The 23,480-nt window shown below is 33.5% G+C and overlaps 1 protein-coding gene across 6 annotated transcripts in view; it reads left to right on the top strand.

The window, feature by feature from the left end:
• TCF12 (transcription factor 12) overlaps window positions 1–23,480 on the top strand; it is a 375,082-nt gene that overhangs the window by 41,332 nt on the left and 310,270 nt on the right. The gene's annotated exons all lie outside the window — the stretch shown is intronic.

Raw genomic sequence — 23,480 nt, 5'->3', positions numbered from 1 at the left:
GGCCTGAGTCAAAGGCTGGCACTTAAATTGAGCTGCCCAGTCACCCCAGAGTCCAGTTTTTGTAGCAGAAAAATTTCCACACATAGCCGACCATTTTCCCCCAAGGGCCTAATCTATTGTAGGATTAAGAATAAAGAATTGAAGAATTGGAAACTGTCTAACCAATATTTAAGTTTCTTGTTTTAACTTGGCTGTTCCATCTACTTAATTGTTGAGATAAAATTTTACATTCAGGTATCCTATGTCTGTATTATAAATGGTTATGTTTGTTGTTTATCACTTAGTAAAGTTGTTTAAAAATAGGTCATGTTTTGGTGATGGAGCAAGCAAATATTGAATTAGATGAAGTTCACAGGCCATCTGTTTCATTTAACTTTGATTTTAAAAAGAAATAGTGACATCATCGTTCAGTGTTTTGAAATGACAGAATCTGAATAATCAAAGTAAATAGAAGCTGTAAAATATGGTATCTCTTTTACCAATGAAATCACTGTGTCTGAGTTGTAAAGCTGGAAAATGCATTTGTTAAGTGTAATTTGTTTGTATTCTGACTTATCCCCAAAAGAATTTGAGTTGAAAATATTCCTTTGTAGAAAAGAAATGATTAAATTAAAACTTGCTAGCTACTCATGCGGATTTTTTGAATAGGGATTTTATTAATAATAACTGGATTGGTATGGAATTTGGTTTGAGTCCTTTTTACAGTAAAATTCTATTTTTTTTTTAAATTTTATTTTATTTATTTTTTATTTATTTATGATAGTCACACAGAGAGAGAGAGGCAGAGACATAGGCAGAGGGAGAAGCAGGCTCCATGCACCGGGAGCCCGACGTGGGATTCGATCCCGGGTCTCCAGGATCGCGCCCTGGGCCAAAGGCAGGCACCAAACCGCTGCGCCACCCAGGGATCCCTAAAATTCTATTTTTTAAAGTAATTTCAAAAGTCTCACCAATGCATGGTGTAAAATTTAGGATCCAGAGATTTGATTTGATATTTGAGGTATTTTGACAGTTGTATCCAACAGTACCTATGTTAACCCCAAAGCTGTTTTCTTGTGCCTTGTCCTAATTCTATGAGATGTAAACTATTCTTTAAGATCAGAAAAACCATTAGTTGAGTAATTAAGTGCCTGTTTTATGCTAACTGCTTCAAGGAAAAGAAAGATGTATTGGATATGGTTAGTATAGTTCTATATATTTAAGTAGAGAGACTATGTATACTATACTAGTAATTCTAATACAAATATAACCTTTTGGGATTCTTATAGACATGTTAGAAAAATACTGTGAAAAAACTTAATGAATAAATGGGTTAACATGTCTGTCTTTTTCCCCTTGTGTGTCTAACCTTACTGTTAAAATAAAAACCACCAGAGTACAAGACTTTATAGTTGTAGAGCAGTCTCAAGATCTTACAGTGTAGTCAAATACATATAGTATTATGCATGTAATATTAATATTTGGGGAATGAGTGCCTGTAAAAACTGTTCTTGTGCTTTGTATTAGTAATAGTTAACTTATACTTCCCATTATTTTCAAACTACCTGCCATTACCCATTTGTGAGTTGAGAAAACATTTTAGTGAATCTCACACATCATGATAAATGCAACAGAACAGAAGCTATGAGAATGCATCACATGTACTTAAAGGATTGCTTTTACAAAATTTTAATTATATAAATGTACATTTATGTATAGTAGGTGGTGATATAAAATGTATTTAACAGTGGATTGTAGTAAAAAAAAAAAAAACCCACAACAACAGCAACAACAACAAAATCTCCCACAAACCTTTGAAAGCCATGATCTGGTAGTTAATTTTAGCTGGCAATTTCTCTTTACTATTTTGTAAGGTGTGAAAATGATTGGATTTGCACATCTGAGGTGTGATGGGTTTGGTCTTTGTTAGTGCTGCTTTGCAAAATGCTTGACACTGTGGTTTAAACTCCATTCCAGATTCCTGTATTGGATAAAAGGTCTGTTACAACTTTTTTTGTTCTAGGTAGCCTAGTCTTTCAGGTCACTGACCTTTAACTTGTGTTAGACATCTTTCTTTAAAGAAAGAAGGTAGTTTTATTGGCATTGGAGATGATTGACATTTCTATCCTTATTAAGGAAAAGAGTCCAGAAACACGAAGAGAGAAACTAGAATGTAATATTGTAAAAACAAAAACGAAAAAAGATAGTCTCACCTGGGAGTATGTTCTTCCAGTTAATGATATAACCTACCTGTACTTTAGTTTGCAAAGAAAAAGGAGACTGTTGTTACTTGATTTCTCAGGTTATTATCTGATGGAAAATTTGGAACTTTTCAGACATCTCTACCTCTTTTTCAGCTCTGGAATTCTATCAAATATTTGGAATGATATGAACAACTTAACTTTCAGGAATTCAGAATCCCTAATGAATTGGAAATGAACTGCATTCATTAATATGTGTGGTCTATGTCTGGTCTGTTTGACAAAATTTATATTGAAGAATTAAATGCTCATAGTCTGCATATTGGAAAAAATATTTTAGAACTTTCCTTGAAGTGAATGTTTCTTTGAAAGAGAATTCATTTGTATTGATGTGTCAAAGCCAATATTTTTCACTCCCTGTAGAATCATTTTTTTTGATATTGTAATGAAAATCAATTGCAAAAGATAAATTCAGCATTTAAATACTCTTTACTCTGACTTTTATTTCCCAGGAACACGTACAGTTCTTAAAATGAGGTTGTTTTCAGAATTTTAACAGGTCATTGCTTTCATTGTGCTTTTTCAGTGCTTGATTTTTAGATTTTACTGTCATGGTATTTGCTGTTAAACTGAGAACTAGTTGAGTGTAGAAAGTAGAGCTTACTCGATTTGGGAATGTAGGGCAGTAGAAGTTGAGTATAGATGAAAAAATAATTTCTTTAGTTCAGAAATATTTTACATCTGGAAACATGCTTGAACTCTGGCTGTGGTTTTTCACATGTGCCATTTATTAGCAAATATATTCTTTATGAAATTTTGACAGAGTGTGTTTTACGGCCTTTACCTTTCAGAGCCTCTATTCTTTCTTCCTAAGGAAAGCTTTAATACTAGGTAGAATTTAGCTTTGTTCATTTGAATAAGGTGTTAAATCTTTAGTCAAGGTAGGGGGACATTGTTAACTAAAGGATCACACATAATATTGTTTTTATCTTTAATTTTTTTAGGAAGGTGTTTTGAAATATTTGAAAAGGGAGAAATTTTTAATCAAATTTGAGTTGGACTCAGGGTTTTATTTAATTGGCTTTCATACTTTAGGACATCTGCTTTATAATATGAAAGGAGGTTCCCATCCACAATTCTCTCTGCTCTTTAGATGCATCTATTTATTTTGAAGTAACTCTGGTTCTCCATGAATTGGCATATACTGTTTATACTTTATATTACAGCAGAAATAATAAAATTGTTATGATTGTGACACAGGATATTCTCTGTGCCTTAAGGAAGAAACAGGCCAAGTTTGAACATTGTTCATGTATGTATCATAGGGTGCTGCTAACTTGGTTCCCTGAGAACATGAGATTGCTATAGCAACAAAGGCTCTTTCAAGGCAGAAATCTTGGCAGAGCCATCAGGTCTTTTGAAGTGCTGGGTGTGTTGATAGGAAAGGATCCAGTCAGCAGTAAGCATACAACTGTAGGCCAGCACAAGGAAAATAAGTATTTGGTTTTTAGCTTTAACTTGAAGGCAAATATATTTTGAGTTTTCCCTTCAATGCTAATCTTAGCTCCAAACAAATATTTATATGAGGTTTTCTTTTCACATGTATACTGTTTCAGGAACATAAGTTCCCAAGCATGTGCTGTGTGATATTTTGGCTGGCCTAAAGTTGTCTCAGTTTTTGGAAAAATCACTGTGTGTAATCCATTCTAGTATTAATGTGTTTTGTTATTAAAAGCAGAGTAGATAAAAATCATTACAAATTACTCAGTTCAGAATTTGGTCTTGTTTAAAAGCTAGTAAAAAACAAAAGTAAATTTTCGAACTCTGTGATTGGCCAATTGTTCTCAAGATCCTTATTCTACCTAACCAACTTTCTCTCTGTTCTATACCCTGAATCTCAGCCTTCATCATGGTTTTACTCTTGTGGCTGTTCTTGCAACTTCTTACTGAAGTTATGCCTCCTGCACAGTGTGCCTTCTCATTTTTCTGCCTCTGAATACTGCTTATTTCAGAATTTCATTCTCAAGTTTTACCTGTTATTAAGCTTTCCCTGGCTACCATATAATCTCCAGGAATCTTATCCTCTATTAGAATTTACATATTTTATCCTTTAGAGCTTAATATAATTTTATGCATTTTTTGTTTGTTTACGTGTTTTATGTTGTGTTCTGGACTTTCTTAATAATAAGTTTTTTTTTTGTTGGGAATTGTGCCCTTTACTCTTGTGCCTTTTTATTTTTTTTTTAATATTTTATTTATTCATGAGAGACACAGAGAGAGAGAGAAAGAGGCAGAGACACAGGTAGAGGGAGAAGCAGGCTCCATGCAGGAGCCCGACGAGGTACTTGATCCTGGGTCCCCAGGATCATGCCCTGGGCTGAAGGCGGCACTAAACTGCTGAGCCACTGGGCTGCCCTACTCTTGCGCCTTTTAAGAAAAGATTGGACACATAAGACCTTGTAAAAACTAGTTTGTTAATGGTTTTAATTTGAAATTTGATCAAAAAAATTATATTCAAGTAATAGATTGTTTAGCCTTTAATAAGTTGTATATGCAGTCACAGTAGATAGTGTACTATCTTGAGGATACTGAGTTACTTTTAATCCTTGATCCCAGGATGGGTAATAATTTTTAATTTTTTCCCCTACCATAGTTCTTCATCTAAACTGATGAAGCCATATAAATGATTTGGATGACTGTTTTCTCAATCCTCCCAAGAATGATATATAATGGTATCATTTTAGATACCTAGGAAAGAAGTTAATTCATTACATACAGTGAATGATTTACGGTAGTAGGGCTTAACTCTTATGTGGAATCACATTTGAAAATGAAATGTATATGTTATTTCTGTCTTATACTCAGTTACCTCATGTGTGGATGACTTGTTTGAATTTTTCCATATTACTATTCTCTACTATTACATCTTTTTCTAAGAAATAAAAGCTTGTAAAACTTTAAAAGAAAGCCGTTCAAGGGAGCAGGTAGAAGTTTTACCATTTTGATTTATTGGAAGATATTGGAGTGATAACCCTGTTTTAAGCACTACTACTGTCTGCAAGTGTAAAATACAGTTCCTACTTTTTAGACTTAGGTGAAAAGGGAAAGATTTTGTATTAAAGAAACTTTAAAAAGATTTTCTCCCTCTAAGAATGAAGAGGAAGATAAAATCTAGCTGCTGAATCAGGTATTTTAAGATTATTACCCCATCTGAAAAAGAATCCATTGGTTATTTGCATGCTAAGAAATGTTAAACTTCATCCTTTATTTTTAAAAGTAATTATTCACTAAAGAAGTATGTAAAGTGCATAATTAAGTTCAAAATTCACATTTAGCTTTCCACTTTTGTTTACTCAGCAAGTCTATGGGAAATGCCTAGGGCCTTAGGAGAGTGCTAGGGTCTTTGGGGCCAGATAAAACTTTAGGGATATTCCTCATTCACAGGATAGTTATTATTCCCTTCATACAAGTGGAGTAAAGAAGCTCTTGCAATTATCTGATAGGAAAAATGATTTGACAATTGAGGACTTAAATATCGTTTGTCACTGTTTCTGGTAGTATAAGTTATATTCAGGTAAATTTTCTTGAAGAAGTAATACTGTTTCAGTCATTTTTGAAGAAAATATTTATAAAATGTATTAGTTTTATTGTTTTCTTAAAGTTTACCAGATACCTAGCTTTATCAGAGTGATAGTCATGAATATTTGTTGTACTTTGCTCTAATACAGGGGTATTTATTATGATGAAGGTTGATAGAATTGTTTGGTTCTGTGGGAATCTTTTTCTGATTTCTGTGCATGTATATATGTGGCATTTTTATTTTTTATTTCCTTATTACCTATAGTAATTTCTTAGCTTGTCAGTTTTTAGCAGGACTGACCAATTTTTGACTTTTATTTTGCTGTATGGTCTATTTGGTTCTATAATCTAACCTTCTAAAAAACCGATTAGGATTAATGAGGTAAGTTAGTTATAAAGTCTCTTATTAAAATCAAGAGACTGTTGGTATATGAAAATAAGCCAGGGAATGATTTTCACTTCTCTTGTGGAGAAGAGTGCATAAGCTTTATTTAAGCTTTTTTTTTTTTCTAGCTTATTTCTGTTTGCCTCTGGGTATAGTTGATTGCAGTCACATGATATGTGGCTATGAGGTGTATAGGCTGTTGTCATTTCTCCTGCAAGTGACTTTGATATTAAAAGCAATTAAACTTTTTTTCTTTTATGTAGTAGAAAAATCAAAAAAATATCAAAGTAAATTATTTATATATATTAAATGTATTTGAATATGAAACATCCAATATGATTTTGATTTAAAGGTATATCAAGTACTTAGTGAATAACAAATGTTTTTGGCATAAAATGGATGAAGCTTATTTGGATTTATAATTATTGATAGTGATTACTTCATTAAACTCTAATATACCCCCATTAAAGAACATTCTTTTGAATTCCTGCTAGCTTATTTTGGTGTGAAGACTTTGTAAAGGTAAAGAAAAATAAAGAATATTTAGATCATCCGTTTTGGTTTTTGAGAGTAGAGATTCAATTGATCAATTAAGAAATACTTGTCAACATTCTTTGTTATTGGATGAAGCATAGTTTACTAATACAGTGGGTTCTATGTAGTTCCTGAAACTTGTGGTTATTGTATGTACCTTTTTAAAACTCTGGCTTCTTTCATTCTTCTGTGTTTGTCAGTCTAGTTCACTGAGTGAGGAAGATAGAGCTGTTTTCTGCCAAGGCCCAGATGTGCCTCTTTCCTCACTGTGGCACTCTTCGCTTTTTGCTGAGTATTATGTACAAGAGAATGGGCCAAGTTCATGGGAAAGGAATCAGGAATCCAACTGATTAGGACTTGTTCTGGGTTCAAAAAACGTTCATAAAGGGAGAGAGGATGTTCATTTGCTAGGGTAGGGAAGAGGCACTACTACAGGTTTTTCAGCTCAGCCTCACTGCAGTGAAAGGAGGAGATCAAGTATCAGGGCAGATATCCTAACCATTGGAGCTCTTTGAAGAAACTTGAACACAGTAACCATAGTAGAATTGCTTTAAAAAATTGTGAATGTTGTTTCATATTAAGCTAGTTAAGTGGAGGAATTTCTCTTTTAACTAGACAAAAATATCAATTTTTTGAGCTACTCAGTGGTTACTAAATGAGAATATGATGCTGATCACTACTGGGGCACTTGACTGGCTCAGTCAGGAGAGCATGTGAATCTTGATCTCAGGGTTGTGAGTTTAAGCCCCATGTTGGGTGTGGAGATTACTTAAATGAATAAATTTTAATAATTTTGATACTTTTTTTGGGCTTGGGTTTAATTAGAAATTGTTGAAAAAGCTGGCTTCCATTTTCTTTTGGATCTATTCATAATATTACTTATAGAACACTAAGCAAGAAAAGAAGTCAGATTGCTTTTCAGTCCATTTGAAACAAATAGGAGCCATTTGGAAGTGCAGCAGCATGGCTTGGCTTTTACTTTTTACTCTGACTGAAATGGGAAGCCATTGGAGGGAATGACTTCTTATTTAATGTTTTAAGAGGATCACATTGGATGCTGTGTAGAGAATAGGGTAGAAAGAAAAGACCAGTCAGGAGGCTACAGAACATGTGCTTAAATTTGAGATATATACTGAAGGTAGAACTGATGAAACGGAAAGAATAGTTATTACTCTTAGGTGAGAGTAGAGAATACTAAAGGAGTAGGTTCATTTTTTTTTTTTAATCAACATATGCTGGTTGATTTTTTTTTCACATTAAAGACAAGACAAAAATCAGAACCTTTGAACTTATTATACTTTTCAACCTGAAAGAATCAAAGAATAGCTACAGTTATAAAATAGCATCAATAAAGCCCGGTATTATTCTTATGAGTATTAATGGGTTATACTGAAAAAAGGTATAAAATATAAATCTCTTTTGTACTTAATTTGAAGTGTTGTCGCTAAAATCAATTACAGATGTTTATTCTGAAAGATGCTGCTATGAAGGTTGGAGACTCAAATACTGATAATGGTTAATCAGAATTCAGTAGTTGGCATACTATCTTTTAACTGAGATCTAAGTCCTCTGGCATTCATGTTCAACTTGCTCTGTGATAACCAGGTTCTTTTTTTTTTCTTTCTAATTTTTATTTATGATAGTCACAGAGAGAGAGAGAGAGAGAGAGAGAGAGAGAGGCAGAGACACAGGCAGAGGGAGAAGCAGGCTCCATGCACCAGGAGCCCGATGTGGGATTCGATCCCGGGTCTTGAGGATCGCGGCCTGGGCCAAAGGCAGGCGCTAAACCGCTGCGCCACCCAGGGATCCCCTCTTTTTTTTTTTTTTTTTGACAAAGGATTGGGAATCCACTTTTAGATGTGTTTAAATACGTATTAGATATCCAGATGGATGTATTAGTAGGTAATTGAATTGAATATTCTGAATTGAGATGCTTGTAGAGATGTAAGCTGGAGGTATCCTCTTGGAGTCATATGAATAGATGGGATTTAAAGTTATGGGATTGGAGTGAATGTACATGAAGAAGAGATCCAAAGATCTGTATGCACTTCAACATTTAGAGGTTAAGATGATGAGCCAGGAGAGACTTAAGAGTTATGTCTGGAAATAAAATAGCTAAACAAGGTAAGTATGGTATTATGGAAGACAAATGAAGAGAGCGTTTTAAGGAAGAGGGGCTGCTAATAAGGGTATTAAGTGCTGCTAAGACAATTAAGATGACAAATTGACCACTTTAATAATTTGGAGGTCATTGTTGATTTTGAAAGCAGTTGTGGTAGAGTGGATGGAAGAAGAATCTAGTGGGAAGAAGTTTGGGAGAGTAGAAGAAATGAGAGAAAGCAAATATTGGCCCTTTATCCCAGAATTTTGATCTTGTGGGAAAGATAGAAAGGGTGCTGTAGCTGTGGGATGGTGGGGAGAGGTAAGTGGATCCGAAGTAGTTTTTAATTTTTTATATTTTTTAAGATTGAGAGTTAATATAGCATGTTACAGGAGGGAGGGAGGGGGAAGAATTGCTTGAGCTGAGAGGATAGACCCAAGTTGCATAGGTAGAGAGAATAGGTTTGGCTAAGAGCAAGGGCAGCTCATGGTAGCAGGAAAGAAAGTGAAGTGCAATAGATAATCTGTATGGTTCATGTTTTAGAAATATAGAAGTGTAAATACTGTTACAGTCTTTACTACTTTCTCTCTACATGACTTTTATTAATTTTAATAATAAACTTGTGACTATCATAGTACTGATATTGAAAGGTGTAGAGGAGCTATAAAATGTTTCTACATAAAGTTAAAACTGTTGAAATATATTTATTTAAATAATTTTGCCCTTCATACAAAGTCAGTGTCTGTATGGTTCCATGAATTACTAATTGTTGGACAAAAATTTTGAGATAATACTTGTAAATCACATCCTAATACGCATTAGCTTGCTTACATAACTAGTATAAATAATCATTGTCAATTTCATACGATTAGACCAGTTAAGTTTTAGCATGGTCACTTAATGGTGGTTGACTACGGATGTGTTGTAAATTTTAAGAGTAGATATAGAGTGGAAGGAACTTTAAACTACAACTAGTCTGTCTCATTTTGCAAATTAGATTTTTGTTTAATATAATGCAGACAGAACAGTGTAATAGAATAGGAAAAAAGAGACACAATAACATATGGAAATTTGGCACATGATAAATCTGGCATCTCAGAGCACTAGGTAAAATGAGCTTTTTAAGAAATGGTTAACCATTTGGAAAAAAGATAAAATTAAATTCATACCTCATATCATATAGAAAAACTGCAAATGAATCAGAAATCTCAGTGAGAAGAAAGAAATTCTACAAATAGGAACAGAAGATGTGGATGAATTCTGTAATCAGGGTATAAAGTTTTCTCTATGACTCAAAAATCTAGATGCAACAAAAGGAAAGGCAGATAAATTTGACTGTAAAAGTGTAAAGTAAGACTTCTGTATGGCAAAAACAAACAAAAACACCCACTAATAACAAAATAAATAGATATAAAGCTGAAAGAATATTTTGCATTATATATCACAGATAAAGGACCAGTATCCCTCCTATATGAAGAATCTTTAAAAATAGAGTGTGAAAAGACAAGACCAAATTGAAAGAGCTGCAGTAGGCAAAAGATATGGACAGTTTTCACAATAAACTATAAAATTTTTCTTTATTCGAAGATACTCACTTTCACTTATCATAAGAGAAGCCCAAGTTAAAATTTACACTGAGATACGAAAAGCATATGTACGTAAAATGAATAGAAACTATTATATTCTAAAAAAAAAAGAAACTATTCTGTGTTAATACAAACTTTCCACATTAATTCACAACCATTGCATCCTGCACTCTTGTATATATGCGTTGCTAATTAATACTTAGATCAATGATGCCACAGGGAAAGTTAACTAACCTTACACTGAACAGTGCCCTGATTATATGTTGTCACATTCAGAGTTATTTTGTTTGTGCTTGTTATTAGAGCTGGAATAGAAGGTGATGTGGCAATTTATAATAATGAAAATCAAGTTAAGAGATTAATTATATTGTTGGCAATGTAAAATGGTATAAACTGCTTTGGAAAACAGCATGTCAGTTCCTCAAAAGGTTAATCATAAAGTTACCATATAACTTTACCATATAACTTTAAAGTTACCAATTCCACTCCTAAGTATTCCATGAAAGTTGAGAACATGTCCACTCAAAAACTTGAACATGAGTATTTATAGCAGCTTTATTTGTAATAGACAAAAATTAAACCAGAGGTCTGTCACTGGATCAATGTATAAAGCATTGTATATCCATACAGTGGAGTATTATTTGGCGATTAAAAAGATAAAAATAGAGTACTGAAACATGCTTACAATATCGATGAACCTTAAAGACGTGCTAAGTGAAAGAGACCAGTCATAAAAGTTCACATTATTATATGATTCCTTTATATGAAATGTCCAGAATAGGGAAATCTGTAAAGATAGAAAGTAGATTAGTGGTTACCAAGGCTTGGGGCAGGGCAGATAATGGACAGTAGATTGTAGGGGAACAGGTGAATGACTGAATGGATATGGATTTTTTGGAGGTACTGTGTGATGAAAATGTTCTGAAATTTGATAGTGGGATTTAATGGTTGCATAGCTGTGAAATATTAATAACTATTGAATCGTACTCTTTAAATATGTGAATTATATGAAGTTGTTATAAAAGAAGTAAGTTACTATATGTAGTGACTAACAGTGTTTTTTTCCTGTCACTAAAATGTCTGTGACCCCTTACTGTGCATTGCTGGTGAGAATACAGATTGCTGTAACAAAAACTTTGAAAGGACTTTGCCAGGTATCTGACAAAACAAGATTTGCATTTTTGACCCAGCATTGCATTATGGCATTTTACCCTGAAGATTTGCTCCAGCAATACAAATATACATATGGACAAGATTCTTCATTGCAGCCTTATTTGTAATTGCAAAATATTGGAAATAATCTGTCAATACAGAACAAAGTGATTAAGAAAACTGTAGTGCATCCACATACCATACAGGTATAGTAAAGAGTGAGACAGCCTCTGTAAATTGATAAGGAGCAATTTCTAGAATTATATGTTTATGTACACATAAACATATGTGCCTAAACACAGGCAAAGTACAAAAGAGTAGCCATACTATATACTACCTTATCTATAAGAAAGAAGGCAACATAAAGTATATGTATATCTGCAAATGAAATACAGGAAACTAAACCGGAAAACGCAGACATAGTGATAAAAACAGGGTAGAAAGAATGAGGGGTGGGCATGGGATTAAAGTAGGGGAGCAGGTTATGACATTACTGAGTATACCTTCTTGTATTATTCTGACACTTGGAACTATGTTCATGTTTCACATGTTAAAATCTGTGAAGTTACAGAAAAATGAAACAAAAACGGACGAAAACAAACAAATGAACTCAGCTGATTTCAGTGAGTAACACAATTACATGTGGGTTGTGTAACTTTATTATTTTTTAAGATTTTATTTATTTACTAGAGAGTGTGAGTGGAGTTTAGGGGGCAGATGGGGAGAGATAGAATTTTAAGCAGCCACCATGGCTCAATCCCAGGACCCATGACCTGAACTGAAACCAGGGACTGAATGCTTAACTGACTAAGCCACCCAGGTGCCCCAACGCAAGTTAACTTTAGAACATAGTATTTGGACTACTTGCCTCAGGGTTGAAGTATTTTATGGGTAATGGAAGTCAGATTTCTTATTGTTGGAGGAGACACTTTTAAATATGAAAAGGGGGAAGGAAGACTGGAAGTACAAAATCCTATAGTGTTCAATTAGAATTTGAAGTATCAATATTAACTCATTTTCTTTCCTTCCATATGTGCATGTGTCTATCCATCCATCTGTCCATCTAAGAAATAGGTGAGATGTGTGTATATGAATATACATTTATGAACACGTGTGTGTGTATATATGAATTTGTTTCATACATTTCTATACCATTTTCCCTTGCACAGATCTGCTTCCTAGCTGATTTTTAGTCAATAAATTTATCATTAATTAAACTTGCTAGGTAAGATATTATGAAATTATTTAGATGCTATTCTTTTTGTAGTCGAGCCATTTACACGATGTATTTATTATATACATTTCCTATAATATTAGACTTCTAGTTGTTTAGTTGTGAATAATAGTGATCTCCTTGAAACATACTTAGTTTAATTTTGTAATGGTTCCTTCAAATTTTCTTTTAAAAAAACGTTTGCAATATTGATAAAATGTTAGTAAAGGACCTCCTATAGCAAACGTTTTTAGCTTACGTGCAAGTGGAAAACACATCTGTAGCTATCTTTTTGTGATTAATAGATTAAGTTCATTTTAACATTTGGATTTGTGTACCAGCATCTAGCTGTGGCCACGACCTAATAATAATTAGGATATGGTAATAGGTTATTTAAAATATTAGTAATCAAGTTGCTTTTATCTCTAGTTGAAAAAATTTAGTCTAAATAAAAAATTGAAGGTAGGGATCCCTGGGTGGCGCAGCGGTTTAGCGCCTGCCTTTGGCCCAGGGCGCGATCCTGGAGACCCGGGATCGAATCCACATCAGGCTCCCGGTGCATGGAGCCTGCTTCTGCCTCTGCCTATGTCTCTGCCTCTCTCTCTCTCTGTGTGTGACTACCATAAATAAATAAAAATTAAAAAAAAAATCTGTTTTAAAAATTGAAGGTATATTGGAATTTGCTAGTAAACCCTACTTTAAAAATCATATTAAAAGTATATAATTATATATATAGTTATAATCCTACTCCCACACTTTGTATATAATCATATTGCTATACTGTGAGAAAAAAAATTTGTGAACTGAAGGTATTTTAATGATTGTCAATTAATGATGTAATAATTGAATTGTAGTGATTTCAAGTTATTAGAATCCACTGTAAAATTTTGAATTACCTGATAAAATCTGCTTTTCTCTATAATCTGTGTGAACATATTAAAAATAAAATATGTTGGTAATGAAAAACTGGCTTTTTATTTCCTGTTGTTTAACATGAAGCAATTCTAAGAGTTTATGGCAGATAATGGACACACAGCCAATTGCAAATAAAAATTTTAATAAAAGTGTAGAATTCAATTTTTAAAGTTTTTTTTTGCATCTAAATTGATGTCTCTACACATTAATTTCTCATTAAAAGTAATCAAAGATACTTGGAAAAAAGGGCCAATCTCCTATTTGAGGCAGGTGATTTTCAAAATAAGCCTGAAACATCTTGTTTTATGAGATAATGAGGAAGCTTCAAAGACTATAGAATCTTGTCAGAAAGACTTGGGGTCCAATTCGAAGAGCTTTCTACTGGCCAAAAATGGGACAATTTGAGCTTCAATAAAGATAATGCCTATAATGGATTGAGACAGAACATATATGTTTAAGTATGTGAGTTCATAATGACTCCTAAAAAATTACTGGTCATAGTGGTGGAGGATGCTAATAAACTAATCATTAATTTTGAAAGTAGAAAGATTTGAGTGTTTATCTTGCTTTTCCTCTAAGAGCAATTCCATTAGGCAGCTAAATAATAGGTGAAAAATTTCTTTTTATAGAACTATTCTAGCTAATATAAGCAAAGAGATTTATAAAATTAGAGTATTACCATTTTTGTAGGCCCTAATAAATTAATGTAATTGAATATCATGGATACTAACACCAGAGAAAGACAGCCAGAACATTTGCCTCCTAATAGAAGACAAAATACTACTCTGGAGTAGTCTTGCTTACCACCCCCTAGACAAAAAGAATTGAACTTCAATCTGATAAAACATCTAAATTCAACTACTAATTTATAGAAAATACAGAAGAGGAAAATGTTAATTAATAGTAGATACAGTCAGAAAAATTTAGACTGGGAAACTTGACAGAACAACTCATCAGTTTCTTTCCTTTTCCCTACAAAAAAAAAAAAAATCTCAAAAAAAAATCTCAAAAAACAAAAGGGAAACATTTTACAATTTAAAATAATTAAAATTACATATAATTAAAAACCCAGATTCTTATTTGCACTAGCCACATTTCAGGTGCTCAATAACCACATGTGGCTAGTGGCTACCATTTTTGACACTGCAAATATATAACATTTACATTATTGCAGAAAGTTCTGTTGGATAGATAAGTTACTTTCATGGACTTCCCTAACAAATTACCACCAACTGGGTGGCATAAAATACACTTATTCCTTCTCCGTTCTGGAGGCCAGAAGTTTAAAATCAAGGTGTTGGTAGGGCCTCTTCTAGCTTCTTTGGCACCCTGATGTTTCTTGGTTTGTGGCAGCATACCTCCAGTCTCTGCCTCCATGTTTGCATAGCCTGTTCCTTTATGTCTCAGTGTCTCAGATTTCTGTTTCCTCTTTCTTATAAGGACACCAGTCTTTGGATGAAGGGGCCATTCTAAATCCAGCTTGGTCTTATTTTGAGATTTTTAACTACATCTGCAAAGACCCTATTTCCAAATAGGGTCACACATTCAGAGATACTGGATGTTAAGACTTGGGCATGATTTTTTGGGGATAAATAATTTTAATTTACTACTTTAATGTGCTGCTAAAAATTAAAAGAGATTGAAGAGACATATAGGGAAGCCTGGATGGCTCAGTGGTTGAATGTCTGCCTTTGGCTCAGGTTGTGATCCCGGAGTCCGGGGATTGAGTTCTACATAACGTTTCCAGCATGGGGCCTGCTTCTCTCTCTGCCTATGTCTCTGCCTCTCTTTCTGTGTCTCATGAATAAATAAAATCTTTAAAAAATGTATAAGGACAAACTACATGTTTGGGAAAGTGTTTGCAGTTGTGTTACAGTGGGTTGAGAGCCTTAATACATACAGAGCCTTTAAAAAAGTTGTCAAAGAAAAAAGAATCTCTGTTTAGAAATAGAAAAACCAGAAAAGGACACATAGATGGTGTTTACCAAAGAAAGGCAACTGGCCAAGGTGCATATGGAAAATGGTTTTTAAAAAGAGACCATAATTAGAAAATGGCTAATTAGGGATGCCTGAGTGGCCTCAGCAGTTGAGCGTCTGCCTTCGGCTCAGGGTGTGATCCTGGGCTCCGGGATTGAGTCCCACACTGGGATCTTTGCAGGAAGCCTGCTTCTCCCTCTGCCTCTCCCTCTGCCTCTCTCTCTCTCTCTCTTCCTCTCTTTCTCTCTATATGTGTGTCTCTCAAGAATAAATAAAATCTTAAAAAAAAAGAAAATGGCTAATTAAAGAAAAATTTGACACTCTTAGAATAAAAACTATATATAGAGAGAAGGGGTTGGGGGAGAGAAGAAGGAAGGAGGGAGTGGGAGAGAAAGTAAACTGTTAGTATACATATGTAGTTAAACTGGTAACTTTGTTGTTTTTTGTATTTTGGATTATTAAGTTATTTTTAAAGTAATATTTTAGAGTAAGCTGAAGTTTGTAAAATTCAACAAATGGGAAAAGGGTAGTCGATTTTTGGTAATTGAGTTTATTGATTAACTGTTAGAAATTTGTACATGTGTTTAACATCTTGTCTATACTGATTGTTGAGATACTTAACTAGAGGTTCTTAAACTTTGGCACACATCAGAATCACCTAGAGGGCTTGTTAAAACATATACTGCTTGACCCCATCCCCAGAGTTTTTGATTCAGTGGATTTAGGTTGGGGCAGAAGATTGGTCTTTCTAACAAGATCCCCTTGTTTCTAACAAGTTCCAATGCTCCTGTTGAGGAAACCTACCTTGATATCCACTGCTCTATAATTAAAAAGAGAACAGAAAAGATGTATGTATGTGTAGGAACTAAGATCTGTCTTTGATGCACAAGGAAGTTCTCAGTTTAGGAGTAGTTAAATGTAATTTAGAAAACATTGACTTGTTTTATAGAGAATTGTTGGGAACCTTTCACATTCTGTTTGTAACTTACACAGTTTCATTATGTAGGTTGGTGATTTCATTGGTTTAGGTCTAGCTTTTCTGAATAAAATGAGGCTTTTTGTAGTGTACTGTATCAAATAGCAGTGTTATTTAGATGAATGAGAGTAAACCTCAGAGTAAGTGGAAATAGTGAAAAGAACAAGTGGTGTAAAGAAAAAGTCCCATTCTCTGCATATAAAATTAAGCAGGCAAAACAAAGCAATGCATTTTTTAGGGAGACATATTTAGTACAATTATTTTTAAATAGCAAAGGAATGATAAAGCTTAATACAATGCTGTGGTTACCTTCTAGGGGATAGTATACATGCACGATATAAATATTCTTTTTTTAGAGTATTGAGTAAGACTAACAAAATAATAAAGTAAAATGCTCTATTTCCTTCATAGGAAAAAATCCAAATAAGAGTAAAACTCCCTAGGCTCTTTAGGTGAGCCTGTTGAATAACCTAGGCCAGCACTGTCTGACAGAATTTCTGCAGTGATGAAAGTTTTTTTGTTTTGTGTTTATCTGTGCTGTCAAATATGGCTAATAAGTATTTGAAATGTGGCTAGTTCAACTGAGGAACTGAATTTTAATTATTTAAAATTTATATGTAAACAGGCACATGTGCCTGTTATCTACTGTATTGGACACTAACTCTAGGCACTTTAGAACATGGGTTCTCCCTTGAGTTCTTTCTTGATCTATTAGTATTTCTCCCATGGAATATTAAGTTTGGTTTGCTTTTATGTTTATGTTTTGCTTAGTATATTAAGTCACTGATTTTTGAGAGCTATCTTGTCTTTTGTCTCCTTCTTCTGCTTCTTATGTTCATTGGTACCAGTTTGATTTACTTTCTTTCTCATGCCTTATATTCCTAAAATGAAGTCTTCAGGATCAGAAGCTCTACTGTACTATAAAGATTATTGAAAGCATAATAATATATACTCATTATTTGAAATTCTTTATAAAATCACTTTTTTGTATGTCAGAGTTGTATTACTTGATTTTCTGTTGACTTTTTAAAAAATACCTCTCCATTGACTTTTCTGAGCCCCCAAACAAAATTCTTAGTAATTAATTTAGTTAATACATTGAGTCATTTTGTAAATATTGTGAACCATGCATTCCAGAGAAATGGGGAATGATATAGGAGATAGACTGTGACTTATGATGTGAGTACATATTTCTACTTTATTTTGTCACTTGATGGTAATGGAGGTTATGCATCAAAATTCTTAGCATTGTTCCTATTACTGCGTAAGTGTTTTAAATTTAATTTCAAAAGGGACTTGTGATATAGAACTTAAAAAGACAACCCAATTGAAAAAAAAGACAAAGGATCAAAAGAGAATGGCCAGCAACACTTGTAAATATGCTCAATGTCATTAAAATTGTTATCAGAGAAATTCAAGTTAAAACTACAATGAGACAGCATTGCACGTGGATTAGAATGGCTAAATTAAAGACAACACTGGCAAATGATAATTCCAAGTGTTCCTGAGGATGTGGAGCAATTGGAACTCTTACATGTTGCAAGTAGAAATGAAAAATGACACAAACATCCTGGAAATCAGTTTGGCATTTTCTTATAAAGTCAACACACACTTACCATATGACTTGACATTCTTACTACCTGGAATTTATCCAAGAGAAATGAAACACGTGTACACAATTTTTTGTTGTTCATAGTGGCCTTATTCATAATAATACTAAACGGGAAACAAGCTAAATATTAACTGGTGAATAAATTTTTAAAAATCATGCCACAATATGGATACACTACATCCATATGAAGGAAAATTATTCAGCAACAGAAAGGAATCAATACATGCTTACATGGTTGGAATCTCAAACCATCAAGCCAAGGGAAAAAAGCACTACATATGGTATGAGTCCATTTACATGAAACTTCTCTATCCTAATGATTCTCATATCCTTTCTGCTACCTATTTAATTTTAATACACTAATATCCTTGGTTGGTAGCTTATTATAGTGCTAGATGTTTCCAAATGTCCGATACTTGTCATACAATACTTAGAATATCATTTTTAGATTTTTAGAGTTAAACTGCATATGAATAGATGCTAATTTAAACCTTAAGTTTTTTGTTATTTGTAGGGAATAAAAATAGCTGTGAGAGTATAAATTGTTACAGTAAAGGCTCACATGTTTGCAAAAAAAAAAAAGGCCACTTAGGCTGGCTCAAGTAAAGATAGATGTGGGGTATCCAACATGAATACAAATACAGTTCGGTCTTATAGGCATTGAAAAATAGGAATAGAATCTGTTTTTTCTGTCCTTTTAGGGACCCATAATGCTTCTTAAATTCAGGTTCCCAGATGGATGTCAACTTTTTGCTCCTGTTCCTTTTACAGACCAGCTTCCTTTACTTATCGCTTTGCCCAAATTTACAAGACCTCCACCCTAAGCATTATCTTTGTGTCTCACTCTTGGGTCTAACTTAGAGGAGAGCATTTGATTATGATTAAGCCAGTGGATTAATTAGTTTTGAATTGGCCACCCATATCTCATCCAATTGTTCGGGATTAGGGCATGATGTTAATTCATACAAACAAGTCTGTCTAGATTTTTTCATTGCCTTCAGTTCTAGTGTAATCTTTATTTTTGAAAGACTGATTTTTTTCTGTTATTCCAGCTGAGGAGTACGTGCCATCTTCTTGAGACTTGATCTGTTTTTTTTTTTTTTTTTCTCTTTTCTTTTCTTCTTGTAAGTAGGCTCCACATCCAGCATGGAGCCCAACATAGGGTTTGAACTCATGGCCCTGCATTTTTTGCTTTTCTTTTTGAATTTAACTTTTGAACTTTCATACAAATATTTGAAGCTATAATTTTATACATAAGCATCCTTTGTACACATTTCTACTAAATTTTAATTTTTGGACTAAAATTGATTTTTTTTTACATTAACCCAAGTTTATGTTGGTAAGTCATTATTAAGTGATTAGTATGGAGGAAATGTGCCTGTTACTTGTGTAATCATGAATCAATGTATTTTTTCCCCCCAAATCAACTTAACAGGTTTATTGTTTAGACATCAGACATTTTGTGCTTTAAAGTTATGTTACTTTCTGAAATTAATTCTTTTGGGAAATCCAAAAATGATTATTTTGTTTCTCAGTTGAGACAGATATATGCTACTGACTGTAAGACACCTACTATTAAATAAAATACTCATATTTGGATGACTATGTTATTAGATGGGTGAGTACCCTACTTAAATTTTCGATTGGCACTTTACATTAAGACAACCATCACCAAAATTAGCTCTTCAAAAAGGTGGCTGGCAAATATATATTATTTACTGTATGACTATGAATGATGTAGTATAGTTATGAATTCTGGAATTTAAAAAATGTCACTCATATATTGTTTTGGAGGAAAGCATATATATTCATTTTTTCCTCAGGTTATATTTCAGCTTTGCAAAAGCAGTACATGAATAAATACAGAAAGTTAAAAAAATTTAAAAAAATAAGAAATTAAAAATATCATATTTCTACCACCCAGAGATGACACCATTAATACTGTAGTATATGTTTGAGATGTTTTTCTGTATGTATATATGTACACGTGTATTTCTTTACTAAAACTGTATCCTACTACTGTACGTGTTATTTTAGTATATGCTTTTTTCAATTAAGAGTTTTGGCTTTTCCATGTTAGCAGTTTTTTATCTATCTAATACCCAGTACATGCTCCCATTTTTTCAGCTTTCTGAAAAATACTATTTACAGTTGATCTGTCCAGACTGGGTCCAATCCAAGATGACTCATTGCACTTAATAATTATTTCCCCTTATGTCTTTAATTTAACTTAGTTCTCCCTGGCCACTCATACCTTTTTCATGGCACAGATTTTTGATTAGGCCTTGCCTTTTCTGTGCATATTTGATTTTGAGCATAACAGGAGGGCATGTCTGATTGCTTCCTGTTGGTGCCATTTAGCTTTTTTCACCATATCTTGTATCATTTTTCTCTCAGCTCTCTATATTTTAAATGTGTATAATTTTAAGTATAGCTAAATTAATCTTTCAACCAGATCAGTATGGTAACTATAAATATTGAATGATTTTAATTCTTGTCTTCCTTTTTGCTCAAAGACTGGGAAAGAAAGATGAGTTTTCATGAATTATCTATGTATAAATTTCCTAGTTTAGAATACATTAATAAAAAGGAAATACAGATTCATTTATATCCACAAATGCTATTATCTTTAGTCTTTGGTAATCTTTTTTTTTTAAATTTTACTTATTTATTCATGAGAGAGAGAGAGAGAGAGAGAGAGAGAGGCAGAGACACAGGCAGAGGAAGAAGCAGGCTCCATGCAGGGAGCCTGAAGTGGGACTTGAGCCTGGGTCTCCAGGATCATGCCCTGGGCTAAAGGCGGTGCTAAACTGCTGAGCCACCTGGGCTGCTCTAGTCTTTGGTAATCTACTTGAGTGTAAATTCAAGTTACTTCTAGGGTTTTCTTTATAAATCTTTAACAAAACATTTAAATTAATATTTTCTTTAAAAATGATGTAAACTGGGTACAATGCTCAATTGTTTGCTTTCTTTACCTCATAATAATGTAACTGTAATTGATCAAAACAGAAAGTTTTAATTAAAGAATCAAGTCTTAAAATTCACATTACCACATTTTTTCAGTTTTAGGAAGTGCATAATATTGCTTAGTGCAAAATGTTTTAATTATTTTCTGGTACATCGATTATTATAGTTGACATACAGGTTACATTAGTTTAAGGTGTACATTATTTTTGGTGGTTTTACAAGTCTATACATTTGTGCTGTGCTCCCTGCAAGTGTAGCTATTATCAGTCACCATACAATGATGCTATTACAGTACCACTGACTATATTTCCTATCCTGTACCTGTTATCCCTGTGACTTATTCATTGCATAACTAGAAGCCTGTATCTTCTATTCCCCTTCATTTTCCCATCCTCCCAGCACCCTCCCCTCTGGCAACCTGTTCTCTGCTTATGGTTCTCTTTCTGCTTTTTGCTTGTTTTTTCAATTGTTTCGTTTTTTAGATTCCACATGTAAGTGAAATCGTAATGGTATTTGCCTTTCCCTATCTTATTTCACTTGGCATAATATACTCTAGGGCTATCCATGTTATTGCAAATGGCAAGATCTCATCTTTTTTATGGCTGAGTAATATTCGTGTGTGTGTGTGTGTGTGTGTGTGTGTGTGTAAGAAATATATTACATCCTCTTTAGTTTTCATTTGTCGATGGACACTTAGGTTGCTTCCATATTCTGGCTTCTATAAAGCTGCAATAAACATAGGAATAGATATATCTTTTCAATTTAGTGTTTGGTTTCTTTGGGTAAATACCCAGAAGTGGAATTACTGCACATATTGTATTTCTATTAAGTTTTTGAGGACTGTCCCCTACTGATTTCCACGATTTCCACAGTGGCTACATCTATTTACATTCCAGCTGATAGTGCATGAGGGTTCCTTTTATTCTGCATCCTCACCAACACTTATTATTTCTTGTTTTTTCATTCTGGCCGTTCAGAAAGGTGTTAAGGTGATATGTCATTGTGGTTTTGATTTGCATTTCTCTGATGGTTAGTGATGTTGAGTCTTTTCACGTGTGTCTTGGCCATCTGTGTGTCTTCTTTGGAAAAATGTTTATTTCTTAACCAGATTATTTGGGTTTTGTGGTGTGTAATTATGTAAGTTCTTTATATGTTTTGGATATTAAAAGCTTTTTATTTTGGAGTAGTCCCAATAGTTTATTTTTGCTTTTGTTTCTCTTGCTGGTGGAGATCTATCTAGAAATATGTTGCAATGGCCCTTGTCAAAGACATTATTGCCTGTGTTTTCTTCTAGGATTGTTGTATGTATCTTCTTCTAAGAGTTTTATATTTTAATGATTATTTAAGAAAACTAATTCCTGAAAGATTTGCCATTTTTGGCATAATATGTATTTGTATTCTACTACTTCTCATTTTTCTCTGTAATTGGGAAAGTGCTGATAGGTTGTGTCACACTAGATCTTAGGATGCAGATGTCCATCTACAAACTACTAAAAGATAGAAATATGAATAGATGTATCTAAAAACATACAAAATTGAATCTTGAAGCTTCTATGAAAATCTCGTTAGTGATTTTACAGTTGTGGAATTAGACTTTGTGGGGAAAAACAAGTTTGGGCAGCACACAAGTCCTTTTATAGTTTTATGAGTTTTAACCCAAAATAATAAAGAAGACTCTAGACAAGTAATTTATGAAAATTTTACAAATTTCCAATTAGGTGAGCACCATTCGGTTAATTTCTGTTTATTTTACTTGTTTATTTGTTTACTTTATTTCTGGTTACTAAAAACATTTGAAAACTCCCTCCCCCAGTTTCGGTGGAGTGGTCATATTCATTTTTGCGTCAAACTGAGTGGTTTATGTCTTCTCCTTAGTTCAGATGGATGAGCTTTTAACTGTTTACTTAAGTACAAATTTTTATTCATACTCATGATTTAAATGAATTACCCAGTTATATTTCTTAGTAATGGGCCAAATTGCTCTCATCCACTTTGGTTATTGGCCTCCAACCATCCTTAAAAATATGCTATTGTTTTAGGAAGTAAGGGATGAAAGGGGCACCGGTACTATAGCAAATGTGATGGGAGGTTGCCTAGTCTACCAGAAATTCTTGGGATTTCATAGTCCTTCCACCAAAGTCCAAGCATTATTTATTTGTATTTGAATAGTCTTAGTAGTATAGGCCAGCCTCAAGTTAGAGCACTGACTGTTTTCGAGGAAATTAATCTTAGTGCAGGGCATGATGAACAGTGATAAAGAATATGGAATGTGGAGTCAGACGGGCCAGAGACGCTTCTGGAAG

This window comes from Nyctereutes procyonoides, unplaced genomic scaffold, assembly GCF_905146905.1.
Source record: "Nyctereutes procyonoides isolate TBG_1078 unplaced genomic scaffold, NYPRO_anot_genome, whole genome shotgun sequence".
In the NCBI taxonomy this organism is placed as follows: Eukaryota; Metazoa; Chordata; class Mammalia; order Carnivora; family Canidae; genus Nyctereutes; species Nyctereutes procyonoides.
The sequence above is the reverse complement of the archived record's forward strand: the minus strand, read 5'-3'. Positions and strand labels throughout refer to the sequence as shown.